At 41.0% G+C, this 25,372-nt stretch overlaps 1 pseudogene; it reads right to left on the bottom strand.

Annotated features, from left to right (window-relative positions):
* The window catches only part of LOC113253184 (protein kish-A-like), a 34,391-nt pseudogene extending 23,986 nt beyond the window's left edge, over positions 1–10,405 (bottom strand).
* Between the last annotated feature and the right edge of the window lie 14,967 nt (positions 10,406–25,372).

The following is a 25,372-nucleotide window of genomic DNA, read 5'->3' as shown; positions in this document are numbered from 1 at the left end:
AGAACCCAAGCAACCACGGGATAGTGAGCTCTCTGGGTTTTTTTCTTGCCTCATAAATCCCAGACTGGGTGCTGGGGGAGTGGGCAACAAGGACATGCCCATAATCATGGGCAAGCAAAGCCTGGAAGAGGGTGCTCACTCCAGTCGGACCAGAAAAGGGCAGACTATGAGGATAGAACACTTTCAGACAATAATGTTCTACCTCGGCCAGACCCCATGGAAAAAGCTGGAGCCCCACCCCACACTGCCAGCAAACTTCCACTCTCCATGAGCTCCAGTGGGCACCCCCTATACCCACAGCCCTTCCCCACCATGGGGGTGGTGTCACTGAAGTCCAGGAGAGGAGTTGGGACTTTCCTCCCCACCTGGGGGTGATGAGCCCCCCTCCTTCCCATCACAGGGACACTGGGGGGCCTGAACCCACTCCACCCTCATATAAGAATTCATATCTAGAATATGCAAAGACCATATGGGAAGGGAGGGAAAACTGGGAAGAAATCAGAGAGGGAGAAAAACCATGAGAGACCCTGGACTCCGGGAACAAAACTGAGGGTTACAGTAGGGAAGGGGTTGGGGGATGGGGTAACTGGGTGATTTAAAAAAAAAAAAAAGATGTCAATAATGTTCATAAAAACCAATATATAAAATTAGGCTGTAAAAAATAGAATATATAAAGACTACTTAGACCTCAACTGTAAAAAAAACTAGCAATTCAACTAGAAAATGGGCAATGACATGAAAAGACATTTCATCAAAGTAAATATACAGATGGCAGACAAGCACACACTTAACATCCCTAGCTTTTAGGGAAATGAAAATTAAGCCCACAAAATAGTATCACTGCACACCAGCAAAAAAGCTAAAATAAAACCTAGTGACAACCAAACGGCGGCAAGAATGTGGAGAAGCTGGATCTGTCATATGTTGCTGGAGGGAACGTAAAATGGTACAACCACTTTGGAAACTAGTGTGGCGGTCTCTTTAAAAAAAAAACCTAAACGCTTGGGGCGCCCAGGTGGCTCAGGCAGTTAAACGTCTGCCTTCAGCTCGAGTCACAGTCTCGGGGTCCTGGGATCGAGCCCCATGTCGGCTCTCTGCTCAGCGGGGAGCCTGCTTCTCCCTCTCCCTCTGCCCCTCCCCCTGCTTGTGTTCTCTCTCTCTCTCTCTGTCAAATAAATAAATAAAATCTTAAAAAAACACAAAAAACTAAACCTTACCCTATGACCCAGCAATGGTGCTCTTGGCATTTATGCCAGAGAAGTGAGAACTTGTGTCCTCACAAAAAGCTGTACGTGGTGTTTAGAACAGCTTTATTTGCAATAGCCCCAAACTAGAAGTGACTGAAAGGACCCACGGTGGTTAAATGATTAAACAAACCTCAGTAATCTATACCAGGTGAGAGTCCTCAGCAATAAAAAGGAACAAATAATTGATAAAAGCAACAACTTGGATGATCTCAAGGGTATTCTGCTGAGTTAAAGGAAAAAAGCCCATCTCAAAAGGTCATATACGCCTGATTACATTTATATAACATTTTCAAAATGACACAGAATTACAGAATGGTGAACAGAGTAGTAGTGGTCAGGGGTTAGGGACGGTGGAAGACGCAGTTGTGTGACTATAAGGGGCAGGGAGGGAGATCTTTGCGTGATGGAATAGTTTTGTGTCTTGGTTGCGGTATGGTGCGTGAATCCATGCATGTGGTAAAATGACATAGACTGTGCACACTGTATACCCATGTCCATTTTCTGATGTTGCTATGGTCCTATAGTTCTGTAAGATACAGCCGTTGGGGGAAACTGATGGAAGGGTCCACAGATCTCTCTGTAACTCTTTGCAACTTGCTGTAAATCTATAATTATTTTGAAAGAAAAAGAAAAAAATCCCAACCGAGTATGATCTTTTAACCCATCAGATTGGAAAACACTTTAAAATTTGATAAAATTAATGGTTGGCAAAGTACCAGAGAAAAGGTGCAGTCATTCTGAAGAGTAATTGGTAGTGTCTCTGATAGCTACACTTCCGCACTCTGCCAACAGATTTTAGGCGTTTCATCTAAAGAAACACCCACATGCAAAGGAGACATACAATGATTCCCCACAGCTTTGCTTGTAAGAGTGAAAAATTAGGACAGCCTAAATGTCCATCAAAGTGGAATATTAAGTAAATTATGGCGTAGTCATATAATTAAACATAGTACTTCAAAGGAATTGTGTTCATATGTAACAACGTGATAAGACTTCAAAAATACAATGTTGCTTTAAAAAAGCCAATTACAGGGGTGCCTGGGTGGCTCATTCATTAAGCAGCGTCTGCCTTCGGCTCAGGGTGTGATCCCGGCGTTATGGGATCGAGCCCCACATCAGGCTCCTCCGCTATGAGCCTGCTTCTTCCTCTCCCACTCCCCCTGCTGTGTTCCCTCTCTCGCTGGCTGTCTCTCTCTGTTAAAAAAATAAATAAAATCTTTTAAAAAATATATAAATAAAAATAAAATATAAAAGCCAATTACAGGGGCACCTGGGTGGCTCAGTGGGTTAAGCCTCTGATTCTTGATTTTGACTCAATTCGTGGTCTCAAGGTCATGAGATCGAGCCGTGGGGCTCTGTGCTGGGAGTGGAGCCTGCTTAAGATTCTCTCCCTCTCCCTCTGTCCCTCCCCCTCTTCCCTCTCTAACAATAAATAAATAAATAAGCCAATTACAGAACGACACTTATGAGATAACACCATTTTTAAAGCAAATACATAAAACAATACAATATATTTTCTTTAGGCAAATATATATGAATTAAAGATATCAAAGTCAAAGGTATAAAATACCTCACACAAAATCCTAACTGTGCTCACATTTGGTAAGAAGAAAAGGAGAACATAAGGAGAATATATTCATCAGGCATCACTTGGGTAATCAAAATTAATATGATCCTTGAGTTAATTTTTTAATTTATTTAATTATTTTAATTAATTTTTAATTTAATTTTTTAATTTTTTATTTTAGTTTTGAGTTGTACAAGCAGTTGACCCCAAAACAGTGGCTACTGATACATTGATATTTTTTGTTTTGACCATTTTCTTGTGCCTATTGTAACTAGCTGTGATAATATGTGTGTGTTTGTGTGCGTGTGTAATTCTGAACGCACATTTTCAGAAACTTAACAAAAGCATTATTCCACGGTATAAACACTACAAAGAAATTATAACAATATTTACTATTTATTGAGCACCTACTATTTGCACAGTTAGCATCCTATGTGTGTTACACATATTATTACTAAATGTCACCACAATCCTATAAGTTGTTATTCTTCCCATTTTCTGTGGATAAACTAAAGGTTAAACTGGAGCTGGAAGAGCTTAAGCAATTTGCAAAAGTCATAAATTTGACCAAAGGGCCTAAACTTACATCCAAATGAGATGCCTTCAAAACTCACGCTAGGACTTTAAGTGAGGTTAGCAGTCTTGGTCCCCCATAGATAGTTGGGCAACATTGAAGCTGGAACATTTCCTCGAAGCCAACAGTGCAAATTCCCATGATTCCCTGCCACTTAGATGGACCAAGGAGAGAAAGGGCCAGATTGCCTTTCCTCAGAATGTCACAACAAACCTTTCCCTTGAGTGGCCAAACCTTGATAAATATCATTCTTCTTCAGCACTCATGTTGCCACTGTTACCTCAGGAGAGAGGTGGAGGGAATGGTAGATGGCTCCTGACAACAGCCAATTAATATCCAAGAGAATATGGAGTCGCCTCCATTGACAGACACCCCTCAGGGATACGTGATGACTAATAGCCTTACGTTGCTTTCCAGTCCTTGCCTAACTAGGACACCAGCAACAAAAGCAATGACAATCTAGTACTTAACAGAGTACTTCCATGTGCATATGTGCCAACCGTGTTCTAAGCAATATTAACAGGGACGGATGACATAATGATGTTGTGCATAGTACGGTATTGTCAGAAGCAAGAACTTGATCTCCAAATATTGGCATAATTTTTAACAAATTGCTCAAGTTTTTGAGAATATTAGCACACAGCCTCCGCTCAAAGCCCTACACAGCTGTCATCCACACACCTATGGTGGAGAAATGATGACACTGCGTTTCTGATGTGTGACTGCAATTACATAATCCACCTGTATGCACTCAGAGGCAGCCATGAAATTAATATTTATTGCCCCATTTAGGATTTGCAGCCCGGATGGCAATTCTGAATGATCTTTAACTGGGACACAGATAAATCGCTGATATAGAGACAGAGGTTAGTCCTGTGGGTCCATGCGAAGCTTCCACTACTGAGTGGGGGAAACTGGCCAGTCTAATAATGTGCATCTTATCTCTTGTGTTTATGGTTTAATCTCACACAAGTGCTGACTATTAACAATACGCTCCTTGCCCTGAAGAAATAATTATAGAAAAAGAGAGCGAAGGAGCAAGCAAAAGTGCTCATTCAGTCTCACCTGTCTTCTTGGAGGAAACAGGAATGTATCTTCTATCCCCTGTGAAGCAAAAACTCTTGTTTCCAAATAGTAGTTGACCCATAATCAGCCCCATTTATCCTGGGGAGATGTTAAATATCATGTGTTTTCTCCACTTAACAAATAAGAGAATTAGTGGCTTGCCCTCTCTTACACAATCAAGAGTCAGCTCTAGGAAGTCTTTGACCTCAAGACCAAACCATTCAGCTAAAGTGGAAGGTTGAGCAATGATCTAGCCCACTTGAGTAAGGATATAGACAGCCAGTATAGGTCACTGGGACCAGAATTCCAACAGGACCAGAATTCCTTCAGAACCTCAACTCACAGATAACTCCCCAAATGCTCTGGAAGAGTGATTCACACTCCGGAAGAGGAAGCCCCCACACCCTCCCATTAGGCATATCAGAATTTCAGGGAAGCGGGGGAAGGTTTGAAAATGCAAGTCAATTTCATGTATGAAAAAGAAAGAAGTCTATTGATTTTATACATGAAGATAAGCAATCAAAATAGAAGTCTCTTTGAGGATAGCAGGACATGTTGTGTTTTTTTTCCAAAGGGTTGTTGGTTTAGAAATATTGCTCTGAAGTTTAAACTTTCAAGTCTATATTGACTTTTCAAGTGTAGGAAGCTCAGAGATCAGGCATGCAGCCTCTGGAGCCAGACTGTCTGGGTTCAAATCCTGGTTCTACTGTCTGTGTGATAAGTTGCCTTAAACTTTCAAAACCTCCTTTTCCTCACTTGTAAAGTGATGATGTAGTAATACGGGCATCTTGGGAATTAAATGGTATGATATATGTTAAGTATGTAGAAAAATGTTGCGCGTATAGGAAATGCTCAGTGATTACAGCCATTATTAGTAAGCCATTACTTGATTATTAAATCATTAGTATTAAACCTTGGTTATTTAACCATTCTTTGATTTTCTGTTTTGCCCTTGTTCTATTAAGTCTTTCTAGGAGCTTCAAGTTCTTGTCAAATGTTCAGTGCTATTCGAAATACATTTTCTCTCGCTCTAAGAAATACATAGGGATAGTGAAATTCACCAGACGTAGTCCTGGTGATACAATAATATACTTTGTGTTCTCTGTACCTCTCCCTATTTATAATGAATACATTTTTGAACCCCCCAATTTTTCCTTTCACCCACCATGGTTCAGACACTGTTAGTTGCCTACCCAACATCCACTCTCCAATCCCTACACCCTTGTTAATGGAGCCACTGGTCATCTTCCCAACGCCATGTACCCCAGGGGAAATTGAACCTCATCCCCAGCTACAGGGGATAAAACCTGGGTAGTTTAGCTAACCATGATAATTCCATTTCCCATGCTGAATCTCAGACAAAGTGAGAGAAAAACTCGAGTCTCTTCATTAACCGTTAGCCCCAGACTGCTGCTGGTCATGGGAAGATATGCGTGAGCAATACCGCAGCAAACACCACACAGGTCCAAACAAAAGCCACTACTTTTAAACTTCTAATCCTTCTCTTCCTCTACCTCCACCCCCAAATTACTCTTCATTTTTTCTGTAGCCCAGTTCTATTTGAATAAACACATAATTGTTTTCCATGAGGCAAAAATAAAGTTAGAAAGACAATGCTGAGAAGTCACTGGGATCTCCTATGTTCTTTACTTCTACGAAAGATACATGGAAAGGGATGCCATTTCTTCCCTTTGTCATTGTCTTGCCGTTGCTTGAACGTGACACCTGGAACTGCTGTGATAGGCCAGGTGAGAGCAAAGCTGACAGACAGAAGGTAGAGTCATGGGAGGGTGCTAAGAACCCGGGTCCTAGCGGACCTGCTTAGCCACTGATTGTACTAGCAGGAAGCCCCTGCTGCTGTTAGACTTACTCTTAGATAATACGTTTCCTACTATTTAGCCCATATTGAGTTAGTGTTTGCTTATCATTTGCAGCCCTAAGTGTACTAACACATGGCATGTAAAACCCACACTAGACTGTCTTCAAATAAACTAGAAGTCAGAAGTGTCTCTCTTAGGATCCTCACATTGCTCTTAATTTCCTGCAATAACCCATTCCACGCATATGCGCTCTGAACTAATCCTACCAGCTCTCCTTCCAAAATATGTCAAACCAGGCACTCCTCCTCGGCGCTACTGCTGTCACTCTAGTCCAAGACCCCATCGTTTCTCTCCTGTACTCCCGCAATAGTCTTGTAGCCGAATCACCTGCTTCCGTGCTTGCCCCCATTCCTATAATCTATTCTTTTAAAAATTGAGATAAAATTCCCATAACATAAAATTCACCATTTTAACCATTTTAAGGTATACAGTTCGTCGTATTTTTTGTATATTACCAATGCAGTGCAACCAATCACCACTATCTACTTCTAGAATATTAATGTCACCCCCCAAAGAAAACCCATGTCTGTTGAACGGTCACTCCCCATTTACTTGTCTGCCCCGCCCCTGGCAGGGGGCTGATAGGCTCTCTTTTTAGCACAGCAGCTGGAGTGATGTTTTTTAAAGATCAGTCAGATCATGCCACTTCCCTGCTTAAAACCCTCCAATAACTCTGAATAACTTTGAGATCTTAGGTTGACCGAGAAGACCATTCATGGCCTCCAGAACCTGGAGAGGTTCTCCAGGGTCAGCTTGTACTATTTACTCGCCGGGTTCTGGCCACGCAAGGGCTCCACGTGTTTCTCGAGCCCACCAGCTGATTCCTACTTCAGGGCCTTTTCTCACCTGCTCCCATTCCTCAGATGCACTTCCCCACTCAGCAGGTGCGTGCCCTCTCATCATTCTGGTCACATTTGGAATGTCCCCTTCTCTGGGTGGCCTCCCTCACCCCACTGCTCCTCAGCATTCTTCCTCATCATGCTGATTACTATCTGAAATTACAACGTTTACATCCATTTTTTGTAATTCACCGAAGTCCATAGTTGATTAAAATTTCCTTCGTTTTTGGAGTGGCTGGCTCACTGGGTCAGTAGAACACGTGACTCTTGATCTTGGGGTCATGAGTTCAAGCCCCATGTTGGATGTGGATATCACTTAAAAAAAAAAAAAAAGCAAATTTCCTTAGTTTCTGTCTAATGTCTTTTATCTCCTCCAGGACCCCATCCAGGATTTCACATTACATTTATTTGTCAGGTGTCCTTAGGCTTTTCTTTTGGTTATAACAGTTTCTCAGACTTTCTTTATTTTTGATGACCTTGACAATTTTGAGGAGAACTGGTCAAGTATTTTGTAGGATGCCCTTGTATTGGAATTTGTCTGATGTTTTACTCATGATTCGACTGGGGCTGTGGGTTTCTGGAAGATAACAGCCCAGAGGTGGGGCGACATTTCATTACATCATATCAAGCGTTCACATTCATTTTTTATTAGCTGGTCACCTGTCTCTCCCACTGTTTGAATGTTAAGCCCCATGAAAGCAGAGACTATTCTGCTCACAGTTTTATTCCTCGAACCTTGAATAGCATGTAGCCCACAGTAAACCTTTTTAATTATTAGTTGATAGGATTAATGAATAAAGTAGGAAAAAAAATGACCAATACACTGCCTACTGTTCTTGCATGTGAAATGAAATATGGGTCAAGAAGATTCGTTGAGCATAGGTCAAAGGCACTAAAACCCTTTCAAATAATCTGGCATATCCGTGAGATAAATCTAAACCCTCATGCAAATAAATAATTAACTTGAGGCCAATGGTACACTCAAAATCATTAATGAAAATTGATTTTCCTTCTCTGTGGGGCTGCTTCTCTCTGCTGTACCACAATCCCCTTTACAGGGCCAGCCACAATTCATTGTGTTTTATTTCATTTCTACTCAGGGTCTTCTTTTTCTTGAATGATGCTAGCCTCTGTGCACTAAAAAATACGTATCTATTTGGCTTGGTTGGACTATAATGAAGAGGGTGTGGGTGATTTCATGTACATAAGTTTTGAGATGCAGAACAATGAGCTCAGGCATGATGGGAAGCTTGGTTTGCCTGGGAGAAAATTCAGGAAGAGGAGTACTGAGCCCCTGTAGTGAATCAACCACTGATTTCATGGACGTACAAGAGCAGGAGGCGGAGCCTGTTGGCAGCCAGCTAAATGCCTTTCCAGGAACATGGTGGAAACTGATTAAATATATATACCATCATATGAATTGATAGAGGGAACCTGGGGGAATGTTTCCAGCCATTAGAATACCAAACACCAATGGGGGCTTCCTGGTGGCCATGAAGGAAGTTTGCTTTCTGGCATGAGCTCTCACAGAATACAATCCCTGAAAGGAAGACCTATTTGTATTCCATTCAGATTTCATTTAACCTTTTCTTTTGGAAACCCCAGTAAGCAAAGGCACATTTGTCAAGGCTTCAGGATGAATGGGGAAAGCTTTTGTGCATTAAACTTGCAGATATCTAGAAGGACTTACTGGAAAGGCAGCCCTGGGCTGGGAGTAGGAAGACAGCCACTCTAGCCGGCCAGGCAGTGGGGGTTCTCAGCTATTATCACCTCCACTGAGTTGATTTTCTGACTGTGCATAATCCCCCAATCAATTGATTTGAACATGAATTCCCTAGGTAATTAACAGCATTGGGTATTGCTGCTCAGAATATTTACTTTGCCTAGCGTCCCTCAGAGTATGTGACTTACAGATCAAATACCATTGAGTTATATAAGCTTAACACATTTCACTTAACCAAAACTATTATGACATATTTTGTGTTTCCTTGAATCTAAGATGCCATTGATGGTGGCTCTAGGGTTAGAATGCACAGCACTTGGGGGGAAACAATCACAACGAGAACTGTTCCCATTTCAGAAATGTTAACATTAGGGAAATTTACAATAGAGAGCTGAAACCTGAGATGTCGAACAGCAGCTGAGTTTCCTAGAGCTTCCCGGGGACCGCAGGCTGCAGAGCCCATACATCTACTGCTAACCACAATGCTTCTTGGGGGCTGGCATCAATGCTTAGTGTTCCAGAGTTTCCAGGATTCCTCAAATTAAGCTGGTCTTGGAGGCTGCCCGGGAAACCATCTTGGCGGCACCTCCCTTCTGGCTACTCAGCTCGAGCGGGGCCATAGTGGTGGTGCGCTGGCCCTCTCCATTCTTAAACCCTTCTCCAGAAGGCACAGGAATCCAACTCTACTGCCCCTGCTGGTCACTTTCTGATTCTCACCTATCTGGTTTCTTGTTTGGACCAGCATCAGAGAATTCTGTCAGCTTCCCTCTGTCTAGGCAGGGTTCAATCCCCACCATTCTCCATAATGCATCCTTTACTGTGTTCCTAATACACTTCCGTTTTTACCCAACATAGGCATTTTTTCTCTCTTATAAGCGAAGAAGAATTCTGGGTTTTTCCATGTTTGCTGTAGCATCCTAAAGCACCACTAACTCTACCACATCAATGGCTACCATTTTTTGAGGACTTAGTATATGCCAGACACTGCGTTTTATGTGTATGACCTCATAATTCACTGTCACTCTCTGAAGCAGATGCTATTATTATCTTCTCTTCCAAACAAGGCAGATGAAGCATGGCATGTAGGTCACTGACCCACGTTGATACAGCCGGAAAAGGAAGAGCTAAGACTCCCCCAGGTCCCCCTGGCTGCTGGGAGCCACCTTATAACCAGTGGTCTGCGAGACTTCTTTTGCTAGAGGCCGTGGCTGTGGTGCAAACAGCCCTGTCAGTGGGCTCCTGGGTTGGGTGGAGGGGTGAAGGAGTGAGAGGATTTGAAGATAAAGCCCAGGTTCTCAGCTTGGATAACTGCGTGGAAAGAGATACTGTTCATCCATGTTAGAAATTCAGAAAGAGGTTCACAAAGACTTCGGTATTTACCTTCTCCACCGTGAATCCTGTCCCCTTCTCGAAGAATTTCAAAGTCCAGCTCACAGACTGCCCCAACGCTCCAGCCAGTCATGTTCTTGACTTTGTCCAGTGGCCTCCGCTTGGCCTCCATTTCAGCCATGTGCCCTCTTGGCTGTGCTTGTTCCTTGCCTCCCTCGGAACTTCCCCACGTAAGAAATCACACACTGAAACAGGAGATCAACCCCTCCCAGGTCCTGCCTGCACCCTCACTCCAGGTACTCACAGCACACGGGCTTCTGCTTCAGTAAGACCACCACGACTTCGCTGGTCTTTCTTCTCCACACGTATAAACTCTGCCCTGTCTTACTTCTCTTCCAAACCAGCCAAAGCGCACGGATCATGATTCTTACTTCTGCATTGTCTCCTTTTGCCGTGCCTTGTCTCTCTTCGTCTCGTTATTCTGGGCAAAACAAGAAGAAGGGAAACGGCCACATTAGATGTACACAGACTGCTTTAGGACACAGAGATTAGGACACTTTCAGTTCTGAGAATTGTACCAGTCTCTTTGGTCCCCATGCCTTTGCTCATACTGGTCCCTCTGCCTGAAATATAGAAATAGAAATAGAAATAAAAGGATACCTAGAAAATTTTAAAGCACATGCCTAAATAATTAAAAAAAAGAAATAAAACGATAAATTATCTAGTCTACCCTTTCAACAACACTATAACATGGGTATTATTATCTCTATTCTATATAAGAGAGACAGTTTTAGAAACTTAAAGTTCTTTTCTCTCTTAAGGTTACATAGGTATTAAGGAGAGACTCAAATCTCAAGCATAGGCTTTCTAATTTCAATTCCTCTTTTCCTTTGATTCTGTCTTATCAGAGCCTGACTCAAACCTCACTTGTCCTCTAAGACTTGCTCATGGTATCTGTCAGAAGGCCCTGCTGCCTGCCTTTTCTAGGTGCAGGCTGGACTGAGTGCCCTCTCTGAGTTTCCTTAGCACCTGTGCATTCCTCGGGTTTCGCCCTTTCTGCACCATTTGGAATGACTAGATAGAGAGGTCAAGATCATATTAATTTGTGTCTTTAAGGCCACCTTGGGCTTGGTACATGGTAGCCATTCAACCCATATTTGTTTCCCTTCTCCAAAGCTATGCAAATCCCCCACAGGGCACTGAAACTCTGTTTCATCTTTTCAGGACCATTCCAACTTTAAGAAGTACACAAATGTTACTGTTCTTTTCAAGACCTTCAAAAGCTCCCAAACCTATGCTTTCAGGAAGCCTTAAATATTCACTTTGGAAAATTCTAATCAGTTTTATAAATTAAATATATGGGGGTGTCTGGGTGACTCAGTTGGTTAAGCGTCTGCCTTTGGCTCAGGTCAGGATCTCAGGGTCCTGGGATGGAGCCTGCTTCTCCCGCTCCCTCTGCCTGCTTCTCCACCCGTTTGCGCGGGCTCTCTCTCTTTCTGTCGAATAAATAAATAAAATCTTAAAAAAAAAAAAACAGACAAATTAAAATATGCGTCTCTGGCCAAGGTGCACTTCAAATGGAGGTTTTTACATTACACCTGAAAAACCTGTTAGCTGGGGGGGAAATGAATATCTCAGTTGTTCAGTGTTTGGCCCTGGCTTTTTAAAAAGCCCAGAAGTAAATTTTACTGGTACGAGCAAAGGCCTGATGATAGCGAAGTCTCCTGAGTGGAAGCAGTGATAGGAGCAATGGAGCAAAAGAACTCTTTCCATGTATTTCTTTCTTAAAAGAACTGGCCTGGCCAAAGCCCTGCTCAGATGACTCACTGATCTCCGCCTTTGGCTCATGCCAGAGCCTGGCCTGCTGGGTTTTCTGAGTTTCTGGTGAAGCCTTCAGTGCGCCATGCAGGAAGTGAGGTCATGATTGTTTTGGCAGTTTGGGTGGCGTTTGTCCCCTGGTAGCAGCTGAAGTTTATCAGTAGGTTTAGCCTTTGCACTTTGAGAAACCAACTATTATCTCACCCACAATTTAGAATAATAAAAAAGTCCATGGCAGCAAAACGTGCAGTCAGTAAAGATAAAGAACAAACGAGAGAGAATCTGGTGTTCCTGTCGACGTCGGCCCCCAGAGCCCACATCCTATCCTTGATGGGATAGAGTCAGCAAGAAAGCTCCTCCTGCATTCCCTTTCTTTCTGGCATTAGCTTCCAACGAAGAAATTTTTTAGAGGGCGTCTGGGAGCAGAGACATAATGTGACAACTTTAGTTCATAATTTAGTTGCCGTTGCTTCCTAACGTGACGCTTCCTGAAGTGTCACAGAGACACTCAGGTTGAGGGAGAACAATATTCTTCATCCTGGAGGCGTGACTCCTGCCTGGGAGCTGTAATCAGAGCAGCTTGAAGATGGAATAGGCCTCTGCAGTAGTTGCTAGGACTGGCTGGAAGAGCCTGGGGGCTGGGGAGCGGGGATCCTGGAGGGAGGTTTCCTGCCGCAGGAGAGACACACTGGATTTCGCATTTGGTTCTAAGCCCGAGATTCTATAAGCCGATGCCTGATAGCAGGATTCTCTCCGTAACATTTTGCCCTGGAGGAATCTCCAAGACTAAAAAGCATGTCACTAAAAAATTTTAAAAAGGCATTTCTCTTACTTTAAATATCCAAAGCAACGGAAAAGTAACATTACAGTGTCATTTAAATCGTCTAAGATTGGTTAAATAGCTGAGCCTCCGCACTCTTGTGAACTGGAACACAAATACATAGATAAAAGGTGTTGAACGCCTTGATAATTTACAATCATTCATCAGGCAAGTGGGGACTTCTTATGCAAATACAGTGATTCTGGCTTGACTTCTTCAAGTGTCTTCATTTAGTTTTTAAATCTGGAATGTATTGTGGGACTTTGAGCATGTGGTTATAAACCCAAAGCATACATACACATTTCTATTTTGGGGGGTCTAAAAGTTATTGTTAAGAATAATTGAAGATACATAATGTGGAAAGATAAAAGAGAAACTTGGTACAAATTGTGGAACTTACAAATCACCCTGTTAACTTGATGTTCTCTGAACATTCTCATCTTCAAATTTCTTTTCCTTCTCTCTCCATTGTCCTGGCCTGAGGCAGACCCATCAGGCCACGGTTCAGGACTTCACCTTCATTCTCCACCTAGTGGGTTGGAAAAATCACTCACCCCACCTTCCCCCCTTTCCACCCGCATCCTTCCCAGCTCCCAACACTGCTGACCCAATGGCACTTCCTCCTTCTTGACTTCTTACCACCATTTAAAAATACACCTCAAAGTTTTTTGCCTCATTGTTTCAATGAAAACTAGAGGGTTTTTCCTCTTTTCAAGGGGCTACAATCCTGCTTTTCACAGAAGCAGAACACAGTGATTTTACTGATGAACGAACCACTCAGAAAGTGGACCCTCTTTCAAATTTTGGACAGAGCCCTTCTGCCGCTGTCTCCAATAGAAGACCTCTGTTGTGTCTGTAATTCTAGAGTCTTCAAACTGGTTCCTGAGGACTGGAAGAAATTCAGGGCGAGGGCAGCAGGCCCTGTAACCCTCTGCATCAGGCTGAGCATTGACCATCAGCTGACTCCTCATCTCTCCTCAGAGGTTGAGACTTGAGGAGAGAAGTGGGTTCATTCCACCGGTGAATCACAGGACTTCAGAGAGAGATTTAACACCTATGTAGTTTCCACCAAGGTCTAAGTGGGTGGGGGTGGGGCAGGGGAATGCCCAGTCTCGGAGTGTCGATTGACGGGGAGCAGACATGATTCATGGACCTACTCTCTTTGTGAGGGAAACTCAGCAGCAGCTCTGCCTTCACGAATGCTCTTCCAGGGCACCTTCTGTCTGCAAATGTCTGCATTCTTTTGTGGACTTTCCTTTCCTTCAGTGTCTTTTTTACAGCGGTTGTAACTTCGAGCTCCAGGAAAGAATATGAGGGGCATGTCTGTGCCAGTAGCCCAGAAGGAAAAGAACCAGCCCTCAAAAATGAGTTACTCACAATGTGAATTCATTGAGTAAATAAAGGCTGAATGATAATGGGAAGAGTTACTCATATACCGTAACAGACACTCAGGGCCTTCTGGCCTCTTCATACCCACATTGCTCCTTCCTCTAAATGAGGTTAATGGGAATTAATACATATGTATTAGGGAAAGGAGAGGTCCTTGGGGACGTGAGCAAAGTATCAGCACAGTGCTCTTTGCTAGGTAGACATCAAGGGTGCTTGGGGAAGCACTGAGTAATGGTTGAAAGATAAATTACACATAGGCTAGTCAATATCTTGCCAACTACTCTATTTCTAAATAGGACACTTCTGAGAAAATGCTGGCATCTAGCAGTTCAAAGAGTTGCATTCTGTTGTGCTATTTTATGAGGCAATTTTTTTCCACATGGACTTTCACACAAAGAGACAGCACACACATTTTTTAAACTGACAAAATACTTCAAAATTGTATCTGCAAGAGAAGCAGTCATCGAGTAGGAGACCCAGCCATCACACAAGGCAATGCTTGATGAAGAACGTCCCTAAAACGTGTGATGTGTTTGGCCAACTGTGCTTTTCTATCCTACCCACTAAGAGCAGAGTACTTGAGCAGATCTTGTGTGCAATCTTTCGTATTCATATCAATGCTTTCTCAAGCCCATGCTATTAATTATTTATACGATGCCCATATTGTGAAATATATATCATGCATTATGAGCATTAGACAGTGCTTCTCTGTGGCTTATATCACAGTACTCTATCAACCCACTATATAAACAACCTCTCTCATACACAGGCTTGCATGATTACCCTGATAAATTGATCTTGTTCAGACCCTGTGTACATATTAGAGCGATGTTTTATCAGTATATAGATATATACACACACTCAATATTCACTGGTGTTAAAATAAATATTGTGACTTTGCGGTGAGGAAGGCCACATTGCATCAGATGGGCCTTATCAGCCACGCAGATAGGAGCGCGCCAGCTTGTAGCTTGGTTGTCTTATTGCTTGGGGTGCTTCCCCTTCTCATCTAACCCAGAAAAGGGTTCTGTTCTTCATCAGATCAAAATCCGTGGGATGGTCTCAGTCTGTGTCTACTGGAGAAATCTGAAAGCATCTTGCCTATGCAGTCAGTCTAATTTGACTAAAGTCTTTTCTCTGTTGATTAGCATTTGTTGACTCCTTCGCCCCTATCCTGAGCACTGTGGGAGGTATTAAAGGACAATAATCCTTTAAAGAATGTAAGCATGCATTGTTCAAGATTGAAATCGCTTTTTAACAGCTTGTGATATGATTCACATATCATCCAATTAATCCACGTAAAGTGTACTGGTTTTTAGTGTATGCAGAGTTGTGTAACCATCACCACAACCAACCTCAAAATACCTTATTACCTGTAAGATAGACTTTCTACTGATAAGCAATCGTGTCCCATCCCACTCCCCTCAAATCTCCCAGCCCCAGGCAACAACTAATCTACTTTCTGACCATGGATTTGTCTGACCTGGACACTGCATACAAATAAGATCATGCAATACGTGGTCTTTGTGACTGGACTTTCTCGCTGGGCATAAGTGTTTCAAGGTTCATCCATGATGTAACATGCATCAGTATGTCATTCCTTTTTGTTTTATTCCTTAGCTGCTTTTTATTCCTTTTTACAATGGAAATAATACTCCATTATGCGGGTATACCACACTATCTGTGCCTCATTTGATAGACATTTGTGTAGTTTCTGTGTTCTGCTATCATGAGTAATGTTGCTATGAACGTGTGTGTACAAATTTTTGTACTCCCGTATGGTTTCATTTGTCTTGGATATATAACTAAAAGTGGAACTGTTGGGTCATATGATAATTCTAGGTTTAATATTTTGAGGAATTGCCAGAATGCTTTCCAAAGTGACTGCACCATTTTCCATCATCATTAGCAATAAGTGAGGGTTTCAATTTCTCCACACCCTTCTCAACACTTGTTATTATCTGTCTTTGTGATTAGAGCTATCCAAGTGGGAATGAAGTGTTATCTCATCGTGGTTTTGATTTGTATTTCCATAATGTGTACTTATTGGCCATTTGTATATCTTCTCTGAAGAAATGTCTATTCATATCCGTTGCCCATTTAAAAATTGGGTCATTTTTCTTTTTATTATTGGATTGTAAGGGTCCTTTTTGTATTCTAGATACAGGTCCTTTATCAGTATGATATATGATTTGCAAATACTTTTCCTGTTTTGTGGGTTGTCTTTTCACTTTCTCAATGGATTCCACTGAGCATAAAATTTTAAATTTTGATAAAATCAGATTTACCTAGTTTTCCTTTTGTCACTTGTGCTTTTGGTGTCATGTATAAGAAGGCTTTGTCTAACTAACCTCAGGTCATGAAGGTTTACAACTATGTTAAAGTCCTTATTGATCCTCTTTCTAGTTGTTCTATGTACTATCGAAAATTAGGTATAGACGCCTCCCATTATTACTTATGAATTGTTTATTTCTCCTTTCACTTCTGTCAGTTTTTGCTTCATGTATTTGGGGCTCTGTTGTTAGGTGCATATAGACTTAAAATTGTTATATCTTCCTGATGAATTGACTTTCTGTTATAAAATATTCTTCTTTGTCTCTAGTAGCAATTTTTGTTTTGAAGTCTATTTTGTCTGGTGTCAGGACGGCCACTCCCACCTTTCTTGTACCTGCTGTTTGTGTGATACATCTTCTTCCATTCTTTTAGTTTGCATTCCGAATATATAAAAAATTACTAAAAAAAGCAAAGAAAATGGCACACAACCCATATGATTCCCTACAACCTAGGAATTCCACTCCCAAGTCTATACCCAACAGAGATTTGCGTGTATATTCAGAAAACAACATGCACTAGACTGCCTATAGAAGCAGTATTTGTAAGTCTCAAACTGAAAATTACCCAACTGCCCACCAACAGCAGAATGGATAAGCGATCTTGGGTATATACATACAATGGAATGTTATATTTCAATGAGAATGAACTGTGTATCGCCACACACGATGAAAAGGCTGGATCACACAAACATAATAGTGAGTTAAAGAAGACCAACAAAGGGCTCCTGGATGGCTCGGTTGGTTAAGCATCCAACTTTTGATTTCGGCTCAGGTTATGATCTCAAGGTCATGAGATGGAGCTCAGCATCCCACTCTGCACTGGGCGTGGAGCCTGCTTAAGATTCTCTCTCAACCTCTGCCCTTCCCTGCTCACTCTCTCTCTCTCTAAAAAAGAAGAAGAAGAAGAAGAAGAAGAAGAAGAAGAAGAAGAAGAAGACCAGCACAAAAGAGTGCATATGCATGAATCCATTTAGATAAGGTATAAACACAGATCAAGTTATACTGTTGAAAGTCAGGTTAGTGATTACCCTTAGGTGGAAGGGAGAATTACCCTCACTCTCCAAAGCTAACTTAGTGGAAGGGAAAATAAGGGGGCGTTCTGGGGTACTTATGTTGGTGTTTCTTGATCTGGGCTCTGGTCACTCGAGTGCTTACTTTTTTTTTCTTTTTTAAGATTTATTTATTTATTTTGGAGAGAGAAAGAGCAAGCATGGTGGGGAGGGAAAGGGAGAAAGAGAATCTCAAGCAGACCACCCACTGAGCATGGAGCCCAATGTGGGGCTCAATCTCATGACCCTGATATCATGACCTGAGCTGAAATCAAGAGTCTGACTGCACCATCCAGGTGCCCCTCAAGTGTGGTTGCTTTTGAAAATTAATTAATAGATGTACGCTTCTATACATGTACTTCAATAGTTTTTTTCTAAAAAAGAGGACTATAACTTGAACGAAATATGGAAAGTTTTGCATTTTCTATAAAAAAGCCAGCATATACTGAAACTTGACCAAAATGGCACACATTTTTTTTACTAAGCTCACTTATGAATAGACACAGAACAATTTAGTGATTAAAGTACTAACAAATCCAATCTAGCATCATATTGAAGGAACAATGCTCTAGGAAGCCATGAATGATTTACTATTAGGAAATCTAAAAACATCATGGTCACATCAATGATACTTTATGTTCATCTTGTAATGTTAAAAGGCATTTAACAATATGCAATATTCATTTGTGACAAAAAATTAAATAAATTACATATGGAATACTCCCTTGACATGATTAAAAAGTTATCTCAAACCAAGTAGCTTACATCATACTTAAAAGCAAAACAATGGAGCAGTGCTTTCCAAATTTATTTTGTCAAGGAACATGATTTACATCATAATATATTGAAGCACTACCAGTAGCAGCCCATGACATACATATAACACTATGTGAAAATGGGACTTTTCCTGTTGACTCAGAGTTTCAGCTGAGGCCCCAAAATTTGAGAACAAATACAACTATTGTTCAATATCTCCATATCCTGCATCCCTTGGAAGATGCTAGACTGTCTGTGAAGGCAGGGGTAAGAAATTGTGAAATCTGACAGCAGTAGCCCATCATTCACCTCTAGGCTATAAAAGAGAAGACAAATGAGTCATTGTAATTGAAGGTGCCTGTGGTGGCTATTTTTTTGGAATGGTTAATTGGCCATGTATTTCTTCTGTGGAAGAAGGAAAGAGGGTCCTCAAGTCAAGAAGCAGGGCTTCAAGAGAATCATTTGAAAAGTTTGACATGGGTTGCTTGGTTGGAGAGACCAGAGCTGTGGTCTAATTGATGCCTGAACAGTTTAAAGGGAAGAGACTGTGACTAGTCAGGAGCTCCAAGATAGCAAAGCCAAGGGAAGATGTTGTACTGGAAACAAGCAAGGCAAAGAATGTGTTAGTTCCCATGGGCCAAATGGAATGGAGCTGGATTATATCATCTCGAAAGGAACTCTGGCCAATGTGATTCCAAAGGAAATCATGGTGCTGGCCATTAGCAGTTGGAAGAAGGGAGCTGTTGATGAGAGATCCTAACAACAGTCATGGTGGGTTACAGAAGAAGGAGCCTGAAGAACTCTCAGGAGGACACCAAGAATCAATGTGTCATCAGAAGGAGTCTACCATATGGAGAGTCTACTGCGGGTTACAATTGCAGCGAGACCTTTCTGTCCCTTAGCCGTCCTCTCTTCTCCTATCTTCCTCCAAACTTCCAGCCCATGCCCAACCCGAGAAGGTTTAAAAGAGCAGCTTGCATGTAGATGACGTGGTAGAGCCAGATATGGGCAAAGAAGTCATCCAAAGCTCCCACTCCCACTGCAAGGTTCCAAGCTACAGAAAAAGGAGACCTATTTACTCAGATGACAAATTGGAGATATGCAGTCATGATACCGGACTGAAATTTCGTTATCTGAAAAAGACCAGATAAATTATAGACATGGTTGAGATTTAAGCAAGGAGTGGGGAAAGACAATTCAAAGAACAGCTTTGAAAGGCCTTTGGTGGGAAAGAATAAGGTTGCCCTTTCTTAATTCCTTGTGCATTCAAGCTCATTCCGAAAATACATGCACATACTTATGCATTTACCAGTACAGAAGTTTTATAAGAAATTATTAAAAAGTTGACTTATAGAGGGGCGCCTGGGTGGTGCAGTTGTTAGGCGGCTGCCTTTGGCTCAGGGCGTGATCCTGGCGTTATGGGATCCTGGCGTTATGGGATCGAGCCCCACATCAGGCTCCTCCGCTATGAGCCTGCTTCTTCCTATCCCACTCCCCCTGCTTGTGTTCCCTCTCTCTCGCTGGCTGTCTCTCTGTCACATAAATAAATAAAATCTTTAAAAAAAAAAAAAGTTGACTTATATACATTTTAAAACATTAGAACAGAACTGAAATCAGCAATACCATATAGGGGAAACAATTTTTAGTTAACTAAGCACAAAACATATCAAAAAAATTTAAGGAATCTTTTATTTTATATTTTGTGCTATCCAATAAGACACAGTGATTAAAATTTTAAAAAATTATTTTTGTATCTGTTCAGGTCATAGCCAATTAATATGAAGACTACTGGTGCTGAATTGAATCCTCACATAAAATATTGCATTACCTCTACCTCTATATTTTGTTTCCATTCCAGCGTTACACAAAAATCCCGTTTTTCACAGGTACCACAAGTAGACAGGGAAGAAGATCATTAACAGCAAGATTGTCTTCCGAAGTCCCCTGAAGCTTAGTGGGGCATAATGGAGATTTATAGAATGTTCTATCCCACAGTATGCACTGAGCATGCAGCACATCTCTATTTACAGTGGAAAGAAATCCAAAGGACAAATACATTTTATTGCCCCTTACTACCCGATATTTATTTGCTCACGTTTGGTATTATTGTTTGTTTCTTCTTGGAGAGTTTTCATCTGTGTTTCTAGAAACTATAGGATGAGATAAATAACCTTGTCTTTGAAGTATTCTGACTTTGGGCTTATTTGATTAAGATGGTTTGAAACCCATAAGACTGATTTTCTTTTATATAGCAGGCTTTTTTGACTGAACTCCATTGTATAAAGAGAATAATAGCTAATATTTGTTCATTGTTAAGTGTCAGACACTGGGCTAAAACTCTTACAAAGATAATTTAATTGAATGCTTAAACCTGTGGTAGACACCATTCTTAACCATGGAGGGGGAAGCAGAGGAACAGAGAAAGTAATTTATCCAGCAAAACTCCACCATTACTCTATATGGTCTTCAATAAAACAAAAAAACAAAAAACAAAAAACAAAAAAACAAAAACAAAGCAAAAAACAATGCAAAATTTAGAAAGAGTTATTTAATAAACAGTAGCACTTCAGTAATAACACATAAATGTTTACAACACGAACAGTTATTAGACAACAACATGAGCATAAATGAGGCGTGTGTAACAAATGCCCTCACATGCAGCTTTCTAGTGTTCTCAAATATCCACAGATTTTACATGCTTTTAAAAAGATTTATTTATTTCTTTGAGAGAGAGAGAGCACAAGTGAGTAGAGGGAGGGGCAGAGGGAGAGGGAAAGAGAGAATCCCAGGCAGATTCCCTGCTGAGCAATGAGCCCCACGCGGGGCTCAATCTCAGGACCCTGAGATCATGACCTAACCAAAAATCAAGAGTCAGATGCTTAACCCACTGAGCCACCCAGGCGCCCTGGGCTCTTTTTACTTTACTTTAATTTTATTTTAGTAGGAACACTTAACATGGGATTTACCCATTTAACAGGTTTTAAAATGCACAATACAGTATTCTTATCTATAGCACAATGTTGTATAGCAGATTTCTAGAATTTATTCATTTTGCATAACTGAAACTTTACACCCATTGAATAGCAACTTCTTATTTCCCTCTCACCGCACCCTCCCCCCCAACCCAAGACCCTGGCAGCGACCATTCCGTTCCTTATTTCTGTGAGTTTGACTACCCTAGGAATCCTGCAGTATTTGTCTTTCTGTGACTGGCTTATTTCCCTTAGCATAATGTCCTTAAAGTCCATTCACGTTGTCACATACTTTTAAGTCTGATAACATTCTAGGATACGTATATACCACATTTAAAAAATCCATTCATCTGTCCATGGATGCTTAGGCGGTTTCTACATCTCGGTTATTGTGAACAGTGCTGCAGTGAATATAGGAGTGCTATTATCTCTTACAGATCCTGATTTCAATTCTTTTGGATAAATGCCCAGAAGTGAGATTGCTGGAACATATGATAGTTCTATTTTTAATTTTTTGAGAAACAAACGTACTATTTTCCATAGCAGCTAGACCATTTTGCATTCCCATCAACAGGGTAGGGGTTCCAATTTCTCCACATCCCTGCCAACATTTGTTGTGTTTTGTTATTTTAATAATAACCATTCTGACAGGTGTGAAGTGATATCTTTTTGTGGTTCTCATTTGCATTTCCCTGACAATGAGTGACACCGATCATCGTTTCATATACCTGCTGACCATTTGTGTGTCTTTGGAGAAGTCTATTCAAGTCCTTAACCCGTGTTTCAGTTGGGTTAGTTTTTTCACTATTGAGTTATAGGGGTTCCTTATTTTGGAAATTAACTTCTTAGCAGATGTATGGTTTGAGGATATTTTCTTCCATTCTCTAGGTTGCCTTTTCACTCAATTAATTTTTTTCCTTTGCTGTGTAGAAACTTTTTTAGTTTGATGTAGTCACACTTGTTTATTTTTACTTTTGGCGTCATATTCAAGAAATTGTCAAGATCAATGTTATGAAGATTTTCGCCTGTGTTTTCTTCCAGGACCTTTACAATTTCAGGTCTTACATTTAAGTCTTTAATCCACTCTAAGTTAATTTTTGTTTACAGTGTAAGATAAGGGTCCAACTTTATTCTTTTGCCCTTGAATATCCAGTTTTCCTAGCACCATTTGTTTAAAGAGACTGTCCTTTCCCCACCGTGTATTCTCGGCATCCTTGTTGATGGATTTATGGATTTATTTCTGGGCTTTCTATTCAGTTCCATTGACCTAAATGTCTATATGCCAGTACCATACTACATTGATTATTGTAGCTTTGTAACATACTTTGAAATCAGGAAGTGTGATGCCTCCAGCCTTGTTCCTCTTTGTCGGGATTGATTTGGCTATCTGTGCTCTTTCATAGTTCCACATGAGTTGTAGAACTTTTTCTAATCCTGTAAAATTGTCATAGGGATTTTGATAGGGATTGCATTAAATTTATAGATTGCTTTAGGTAGTATGGACATTTTAGTAATATTACGTCTTCTTTTTTTTTTTAAAGATTTTATTTATTTATTTGACAGAGAGAGAGACAGCCAGCGAGAGAGGGAACACAAGCAGGGGGAGTGGGAGAGGAAGAAGCAGGCTCCCAGCGGAGGAGCCTGATGTGGGGCTCGATCCCAGAACGCCGGGATCACGCCCTGAGCCGAAGGCAGATGCTTAACCGCTGTGCCACCCAGGCGCCCCAATATTACGTCTTCTAATGTTTAAACATGGGATGTCTTTCCATTTGTTTATGTCTTCAATTTCTCTTAGCAATATTTTGCTAAATATTTCTTTTTGATATTACTTTAAATGTTACTATTTCTCTAATTTCCTTTTCAGAGTGTTTGTTTTTAGTGTATAGGAACATAACTGATTTTTATATGTTGATTTTATGTCCTGCAACTTTACTGAATTCATTTATTTGTCCTAGCAGGGCTTGTGTGTGTGTGTGTGTGTGTGTGTGTGTGTGTGTGAGTGTGTAGTCTTTAGAGGTTTCTATATATAGTATCATGTCATCTGCAAACAGGGACAATTTTACTTTCCACAGAGTTTATTGAAGGCAGATCATTGCATAATAAAGTTGGTATCATAAATCACGGAGGAAAGAATAGTTTGTTCAATAAACTGTGTTGGAATATTTGGCTATCCATTTGTCAGGAAATATCGATTTGTCAGGAAATGTTCTCAAACCATACACCAAAATAAGTTCCAGGTGAGTCAGCACTGAAATGTAAAACAGTCAACCCTAAAAATTCTAGAAGAAAATATAAATGAATGGGAGGGGCTGAAAGGCAGAAGCCATACAGTTTTAAAATGACAATGCAAAAACGAATGCATTTCAAAACCACTGTAAGCAAGAACAAACGTCAACAAAAATCTCAAGGAGAGCTGCAACTTTCACAGTGGGAAAAGGATCAATATCTTTCATAAAAAAAGAAATTTTATAATTACTGCAGTGGACAAATTTCCAATAGTAAATTGTGCAAAGGACATGAACACATGTCACAGGACAAGAGTACCAGCGACAGTGAAAATGTTCAATTCTACTAGCAGTTAGAGAAATACAAATCAAAGCAACATCAATAGATTCTTCCCAGTTGTGAGGATGAGGACACAGAGGAGGAAATGACAGGTCAGCTGGGATGGGGGTGGGGTGGGTAGGGAAGTCAGGAGGCTGGAGATAGAGGTAGGGAATGCCTCCAGACAGGTGGAACTATAGAGAAAGGCAAATCATGCCGGGCTTCTTTGGGATGTGATTCGTAGTATAGTGAAGTTAGGTAATTGGGTGATAGAAGAGACCAGAAAGATACAGAGGAAGTTTTCAATAGTGAGTTTTATTATTTTCTTAAAATGCCCTATTGATTTTCAGGGGTTGCCCAAGAATAAACAAAACCCAACACATTCACACACAATGTAGAATGATCAAAACAAAACAAAACAAAAACAACAATAAAAAACCAATCAAAATATGCAGTTTCCCAGAGGTTTTTTGTAGAGTTTTTAACTAAAAGATGAAAAATCTATCTTTAAGGCATGGTTTTGAACCCAAAAAACAGTGGGTGGACTAGCTCACACCCACGGTGTGTTGGTTCCACTCCCAGAGCACCTAATGCCGGATCCCCAATCACTGCTCTCCAGGCGCCGACAATCTTCAGGCCATACTAGTCGGTGGATCATTTTCTTTCACAGGAGCATTTGGGTGCCATCTTAGAGCTCAAAGAATAAAAGCCACTCATGAAAGAGTGAATGTTCTTCGAAGTTCATTCAAAGTTCATTTTCAGCATGTTATTTCAGGGGACAACTTTATACCCGCAGTAATCCGGAAAGAAGCCAGCAACTTCTAAAAGTTTTCTGAAGGCAACAAGTATGGGGAAGAGAGAGATACGATGAGAGTGAAGAAAATAAATGAGAACCACCACAGAGATGTCAGTGCTGGGAAATTTCTCTTCCAGACTGGCGTCGCAGGAGTCCGCTGCGTGTTTCTGGGTGGCCATGCCCTGATGGCAGATATCCCGCGGTCGGAGATGCAGTGGATTTGTAAGGCAGGTTTCTGTGTTTGGCCACTGACAATCCTGTGTGGATATGGCCCAATCAATTTCCTTTCTGGTAGTAGATTGTTGCTACTTTTCCCTTCTTTTCGAGGTGCTTTACAATAAATTAGGTGAATTAACTGCCTAGGCATTCATGGTGCTACGAGAAGAATCTCATTGAGCTCTCCTGAGGATTCTTTCAAAATTCCTCAAAATCAGGATGTCCTCATTCCTTAACAGCAGCTTTTCACATTCACAGCTCTGTCTCGGAAATTAAATTCAGCCTTGCAAAGAAGCATTCTCTCTTTTCAGTAAGGGACGTATTATATGGGCCTGTTTATATTGATAGTTCAAAGCCAGATTGGCCCAAAACTTCCAAACGATTCTTTTTTTTTTTTTTAAAGATTTTATTTATTTATTTATTTATTTATTTATTTATTTATTTATTCGACAGAG

The sequence above is a fragment of the Ursus arctos genome, unplaced genomic scaffold (assembly GCF_023065955.2).
Source record: "Ursus arctos isolate Adak ecotype North America unplaced genomic scaffold, UrsArc2.0 scaffold_17, whole genome shotgun sequence".
Classification (NCBI taxonomy): domain Eukaryota; kingdom Metazoa; phylum Chordata; class Mammalia; order Carnivora; family Ursidae; genus Ursus; species Ursus arctos.
This window is presented reverse-complemented; position numbering and strand designations above follow the sequence as displayed.